The sequence below is a fragment of the Bubalus bubalis genome, chromosome 5, assembly GCF_019923935.1.
Source record: "Bubalus bubalis isolate 160015118507 breed Murrah chromosome 5, NDDB_SH_1, whole genome shotgun sequence".
NCBI lineage: Eukaryota > Metazoa > Chordata > Mammalia > Artiodactyla > Bovidae > Bubalus > Bubalus bubalis.
Window position 1 is genome coordinate 98,415,518 of NC_059161.1, and position 7,023 is coordinate 98,422,540.

Sequence of the window (7,023 nt, forward strand, 5' to 3'; positions counted from 1 at the left end):
AGGTGGCTCAGTTCTCCTGTATGTGTGTGTGTATGTTAGTTGCTCAGTCATGTCTGACTTTTTGCAACCCCACAAACTATAGCCTGCCATGCTCCTCTGTCCATGGAATTCTCCAGGCAAGAATAATGAGGTGGGAAGCCCTCAGACCTCCTGCCCGGGGCCAAAGCTTTGTCTTAAACCCTAGCTTCTTTGCACGGGTTCAGAAAACTATATGGCTCTGCCAGTCCTTCTATCTACACTCTGGCCCCTGGACACATCTACCCAGTTGCAGGTTTTTGTCTGCTTCATAGGGACAACTTCCCTGGAACAAAGATGTTCCTGCTATGTGTTTGTTTGTTTGTTTTTTTTAAACTTTACATAATTGTATTAGTTTTGCCAAATATCAAAATGAATCCGCCACAGGTATACATGTGTTCCCCATCCTGAACCCTCCTCCCTCCTCCCTCCCCATACCATCCCTCTGGGTCATCCCAGTGCACCAGCCCCAAGCATCCAGTATCGTGCATCGAACCTGGACTGGCAACTCGTTTCATACATGATATTTTACATGTTTCAATGCCATTCTCCCAAATCTTCCCACCCTCTCCCTCTCCCACAGAGTCCATAAGACTGTTCTATACATCAGTGTCTCTTTTGCTGTCTCGTACACAGGGTTATTGTTACCATCTTTCTAAATTCCATATATATGCGTTAGTATACTGTATTGGTGTTTTTCTTTCTGGCTTACTTCACTCTGTATAATAGGCTCCAGTTTCATCCACCTCATTAGAATTGATTCAAATGTATTCTTTTTAATGGCTGAGTAATACTCCATTGTGTATATGTACCACTGCTTTCTTATCCATTCATCTGCTGATGGACATCTAGGTTGCTTCCATGTCCTGGCTATTATAAACAGTGCTGCGATGAACATTGGGGTACACGTGTCTCTTTCCCTTCTGGTTTCCTCAGTGTGTATGCCCAGCAGTGGGATTGCTGGATCATAAGGCAGTTCTATTTCCAGTTTTTTAAGGAATCTCCACACTGTTCTCCATAGTGGCTGTACTAGTTTGCATTCCCACCAACAGTGTAAGAGGGTTCCCTTTTCTCCACACCCTCTCCAGCATTTATTACTTGTAGACTTTTGGATCGCAGCCATTTGACTGGTGTGAAATGGTACCTCATAGTGGTTTTGATTTGCATTTCTCTGATAATGAGTGATGTTGAGTATCTTTTCATGTGTTTGTTAGCCATCTGTATGTCTTCTTTGGAGAAATGTCTATTTAGTTCTTTGGCCCATTTTTTGATTGGGTCATTTATTTTTCTGGAGTTGAGCTGTAGGAGTTGCTTGTATATTCTCGAGATTAGTTGTTTGTCAGTTGCTTCATTTGCTATTATCTTCTCCCATTCTGAAGGCTGTCTTTTCACCTTGCTAATAGCTTCCTTTGATGTGCAGAAGCTTTTAAGGTTAATTAGGTCCCATTTGTTTATTTTTGCTTTTATTTCCAATGCTCTGGGGGGTGGGTCATAGAGGATCCTGCTGTGATGTATGTCAGAGAATGTTTTGCCTATGTTCTCCTCTAGGAGTTTTATAGTTTCTGGTCTTACGTTTAGATCTTTAATCCATTTTGAGTTTATTTTTGTGTATGGTGTTAGAAAGTGTTCTAGTTTCATTCTTTTACAAGTGGTTGACCAGATTTCCCAGCACCACTTGTTAAAGAGATTGTCTTTAATCCATTGTATATTCTTGCCTCTTTTGTCAAAGATAAGGTGTCCATATGTGCGTGGATTTATCTCTGGGCTTTCTATTTTGTTCCATTGATCTAAAAATATGGAACACTTCACGAATTTGCATGTCATCCTTGCACAGGGGCCATGCTAATTTTCTCTGTATCGTTCTAATTTTAGTATATGTGCTGCTGAAGCGAGCACTGTTCCTGCTATGTTGTGGGCCTTGCAGGTAAGGTATTTTCAGTAGGAACTGGGGAAGTTCTCTAATGGATCTTAATGACGCAGTACCTAAAGTCCAAGCTCTTTTGGCAAATCTGGCATTTGGCAGTTACAGCCTCTGTTGCCTGCATTTTCCCAAGAAGTAAACAGGTGAATAAGTGAAAATCCCAGATTGGTCCTCAGCTGTCCCCTAGCTTACTTTCAGAATTTATTTAATCAGTATGTTTATCTGGTAAAGGAAGACTCCTACTCTTCCCATGATGTCTGGTGCAACCTGGATCCATCTGGGAACTCTCAGTGTTCATGAACTTCACAGGAAGGGGTATAAGATGTCAAAGTTTATGGGAGACGATGCAATAAAAATTGTCTCCAAAGAGGCTGCAGCAGGAGAGCATTAGTAAGCTCTCAGCTTCATTCTTCTTATACGAGACATGGGTTGTCAAAGCAATGATGGGCTGGGAGTTGGACAATGGGAGAAGACCATGTCACATTGCAATGAAAGATGAGATATTTGAGACATAGACAGTTTGATCAGAATATATGCCACTGAGTTCAGTGTGAGGATTTCCAGGATTTATTCCTACGATGTCACTAACCCCTTGCAAAGACTCCTACAACTGTGCCCAGCCACATGCTCCAATTTGGACTTCTTATGCCAGTGACACTGTGGAGTCCATTCAATCTACACTCTGGCCCCTGCATCCATCTGTCCAGTTGTAAAACCACTGGGCAATTTCCAAAGCAGGTCCCCTGTCTGTACCTCACCCTCCTCTCCATGTTGACCTACCACTGAGGCCTCCAAGTGTCTCTGGGTCAGGCCCAGGAAGCTATAAGAGAGCCTTTACATGTGAACTTCACTCATTCTCTTTATTCTCCCAATGTATGAAATCTTCCCAAATCTTTAAGATCTAGTTCAAATGATTCCTCCTCCAGGAAGCCTTCCTTAGTCCCCCCAACACACAAGCTCCTATTATTATTAATAACAACAACAACAATAATACTTCATTAAGCCCTTACAAAGAGCCAGGCACCATGCTGTTATATACAAACATAATCAATTGAATCCTCACAATGTCCTACTGAAGTACGTGCTACCTCTATTCTATAGATGAAGAACTGAGGCTGAGAGGGCTGAAGTCCTATGCACAAGGTCAGAGAATTGGTCAGTCAGTCAGTTCAGTCGCTCAGTTGTGTCCAACTCTTTGCGACCCCATGAATCGCAGCACGCCAGGCCTCCCTGTCCATCACCAACTCCCTGAGTTCAGACTTACGTCCATCGAGTCAGTGATACCACCCAGCCATCTCATCCTCTGTCGTCCCCTTCTCCTCCTGCCCCCAATCCCTCCCAGCATCAGTCTTTTCCAATGAGTCAACTCTTCGCATGAGTGCCCAAAGTATTGGAGTTTCAGCTTTAGCATCATTCCTTCCAAAGAAATCCCAGGGCTGATCTCCTTCAGAATGACTGGTTGGATCTCCTTGCAGTCCAAGGGACTCTCAAGAGTCTTCTCCAACACCACAGTTCAAAAGCATCAATTCTTTGGCGCTCAGCCTTCTTCACAGTCCAACTCTCACATCCATACATGACCACAGGAAAAACCATAGCCTTGACTAGACGGACCTTTGTTGGCAAAGTATTGTCTCTGCTTTTGAATATGTTATCTAGGTTGGTCATAACTTTCCTTCCAAGGAGTAAGCGTCTTTTAATTTCATGGCTGCAGTCACCATCTGCAGTGATTTTGGAGCCCAAAAAAATAAAGTCTGACACTGTTTCCACTGTTTCCCCATCTATTTCCCATGAAGTGATGGGACCAGATGCCATGATCTTCGTTTTCTGAGAACTGGTAAATGCAGAACTGGGATTTGAGCCTAGGGGTGGTCACTAATCACTGCACCACACTGTACCATGAAAGTGAGCACATACTTCTTGGAGCTGCCCTAGCTCTTCACTTGGTCTCCACTAGGGTGAGATAATGTCCTGAGCCACTCTGGCTCTGGCAGCCTAGGGTTCTGGGATCATTAGAGGGCGTGGCAAAAGGGACACAAGGCCTTCTTGATGGCTCTCTAAGAAGCACCGCCAGGACCTCTGTTGTGGGGTTCTTTTCTAACAGAGTGTCCTCCCCTACTCAGCCCTTCATGCAGGGTGCAGCCTTAAAATTCCTGGACTCAGCTTCTGAGTATTGATTGTTTGCAGGAGCAAGTCAGCAATTTGTGGTTTCCCGACAATGGCTTTGTGTTCTGTTATAGAACTGGGCTTGTTTGCACTCCATCATCAGGCAGGACACAAGCCCGGTCTGGCCTAGCCTTTTTCCTGGTGACCTGGAGCTATTCTGTGATCAGGTCATCTGCCCCAACCCTTCAGAGTGGAGAACACAGGACAGGGCAGAAGGCCCAGATCTATTATCACAAAGATAAAACAAAACTGGACTTCTTGCCCAGAGAAGGAATCGTTATGATGCCTGTTCTTTTAAATATGCATTTTGGTACTTCAAAGGAAAAAAAAAAAAGTGAGTTTAAATCCAGGGTTGATAATAGGGTAGGGAAACAACTATCCTTATATACTATCAGTGGGGTGTAAACTAATGTGATCTCTTTGAAGGACAAATTAGTAATATTTATTGACATTTTAAATGTACAAACCCTTTAATGCAGCACTCCTACTTCTAGAAATCTATCTTATAGACATTCTTGTACATTATGCAAAGATATACAAGATGTTTACTCTTGTATATATCATAGAAAAAATGTTAGTAATCTAAATCTAAATGACTGTCAGCTGGACACTTACTAAATAAATTTTGTTAAAATACACAATTGGGACATTTTGCAGCCATTTTAAAAAGGAAGTGGATTTCTATGTGCCTAAATGAAACATTCTCTGAGATGTACTATTAAAATAGCAAGATTCTGGGGGCAAAATGGGGGAAGCTGGATGTGAAAAAAGGTATGTGGGGAAACCTTCCTACACTATTGGTAGAAATGTAAGTCAGTGCAGCCACTATGGAGAACAGCATGGAAGTTCCTTAAAAAACTAAAAATAGAGCTACCATAAGATCCAACATCCCCCTCTAGAGCATATATCTGGAGAAAACCATAATTCAAAAAGATATATTGCACCCTAATTTTCATAGCAGTGTATTTACAATAGCCAAGGAATGGAAGCAACCTAAGTGTCCACTGACAGAAGAATGGATAAAGATGATGTGGTACATATACACAATGGAATATTACTCAGCCATAAAAAAGAATGAACTAGGACTTCCCTACTGGCGCAGTGGATAAAAATCTGCCTGTCACTACAGGGAACACAGGTTCAGTCCCTGGTCTGGGAGGAGTCCACACACTGCAGAGCAATTGGGCCTGTGCACCACAACTGCTCAGCCTGTATTCTAGAGTCTGTGAGCCACAACTACTGAGCCGAGGTGCTACAACTACTGAAACCTGTGAGCCTGGAGCCTGTGCTCGGTAACAAGAAAAGCCACTGCAACTACAGAAAGCCTGCACACCACAACAAAGAGTGGGACACGCTCGCCACCACCAGAGAAAGCCTGCAGGCAGCAACAAAGACCCAGTGCAACCAAAAATAAATAGATACTTTTTTTAAAAAAAAAAGAATGAACTAATGCCATAATGAAATAATTGCAGCAACATGAATAGACCTGGAGGTTATCATACTAAGTGAAGTAAGTCAGATAAAAACAAAGACAAAGACAAATATCACTTACCTGCAGAATCTAAAAAATTGATACAAATGAATTTACTTACAAAACAGAAATAGACTCATAGACATAGAAAACAAACCTATGATTACCAAAGGGGGAAGGGGAGGTGGGGAGGGATAAATTAGGAGTTTGGGATTAACAGAGACACACTACTATATATAAAATAGATAACGAGGACCTACTACATATCACTATATACAATATCTTATAATAACCTATAATAGAAAAGAATCTGAAAAAGAATGTATCTATATAATGCACTAAGTCATGATAAGTTGCCCGACTTTTTGCATCCCTATGGGCCGTAGCCTGCCAGGTTCCTCTGTCCATGGGATTCTCAAGGCAAGAATACAGGAGTGGATTGCCATACCCTCCTCCAGGGGATCTTTCCAATTCAGGGATCGAACTCAGGTCTTTTATGTCTCCTGCATCGGCAGGCAAGTTCTTTACCACTAGCGCCACCTATAATATCTATATCTATTGATCTATCTATACACACATACATACATATATATATTTATAACTGAATCACTTTACTGTATACCTGAAACACTGAAAATCAACTATATTTCAATTTTAAAAATTTAAAACAACATTCAAAAAATTTTAAGGACTTCCTTGTGGTCCAATGGCTAAGACTCCACACTCCCAAAGCAGGGGGTCCAGGTTCAATCCCTGGTCAGGAAACTAGATCCCACATGTAGCAATTAAGATCTGGTACAGCCAAATAAATAAAATGAAGAGTCGTGTCCAACTCTTTGCGACCCCATGGACTCCAGGCCAAAATACTGGAGTGGGTAGCCTTTCTCTTCTCCAGGGGATCTTCCCAACCCAGGGGTCGAACCCAGGTCCTCCACATGGCAGGTGGATTCTTTATCAGCTAAGCGACAAGGAAAGCCCAAGAATACTGGAGTGGGTAGCCTATCCCTTCTCCAGCAGATCTTCCTTACCCAGAAATTGAACCAGGGTCTCCTGCATTGCAGGCAGATTCTTTACCAACCAAGCTATCAGGGAAGCCTAAATAAATTAAATATTTTAAAATAAAAAATGTTATTTAAGATATTAGAAACATTTTTAAAGGAATATATGTACACATATAACACAGAATTCTGGAAAGATGGTAGAAAACCATCAACAATGGTTACTTCTGAGTAAAGGGCCTGAGATTCTGGAGTAGGAGGTGACAAACTTTTCAGTGACTACCAGTTTGAACTGATTTGATTCCCCTAGCCTTTTATTACTTTTTATTTTAAAAGTATCCAAGAAAGAAAAATATATATATTTATTCAAACCAAACCCTAATGTTCTAAATGCTTGCAAATGCCTCATTTTTTCCCCATAAACTGGGCTGCTACTGTGTCTAGCAGTATGCTCT

General features: G+C 41.8%; 1 non-coding gene across 1 annotated transcript; it reads right to left on the reverse strand.

The window, feature by feature from the left end:
• Positions 1 to 1,804: 1,804 nt before the first annotated feature.
• On the reverse strand, positions 1,805 to 1,911 carry LOC112585362. The gene has a single exon (XR_003109827.2). It is a non-coding gene; the product is annotated as a U6 spliceosomal RNA (small nuclear RNA).
• Between the last annotated feature and the right edge of the window lie 5,112 nt (positions 1,912 to 7,023).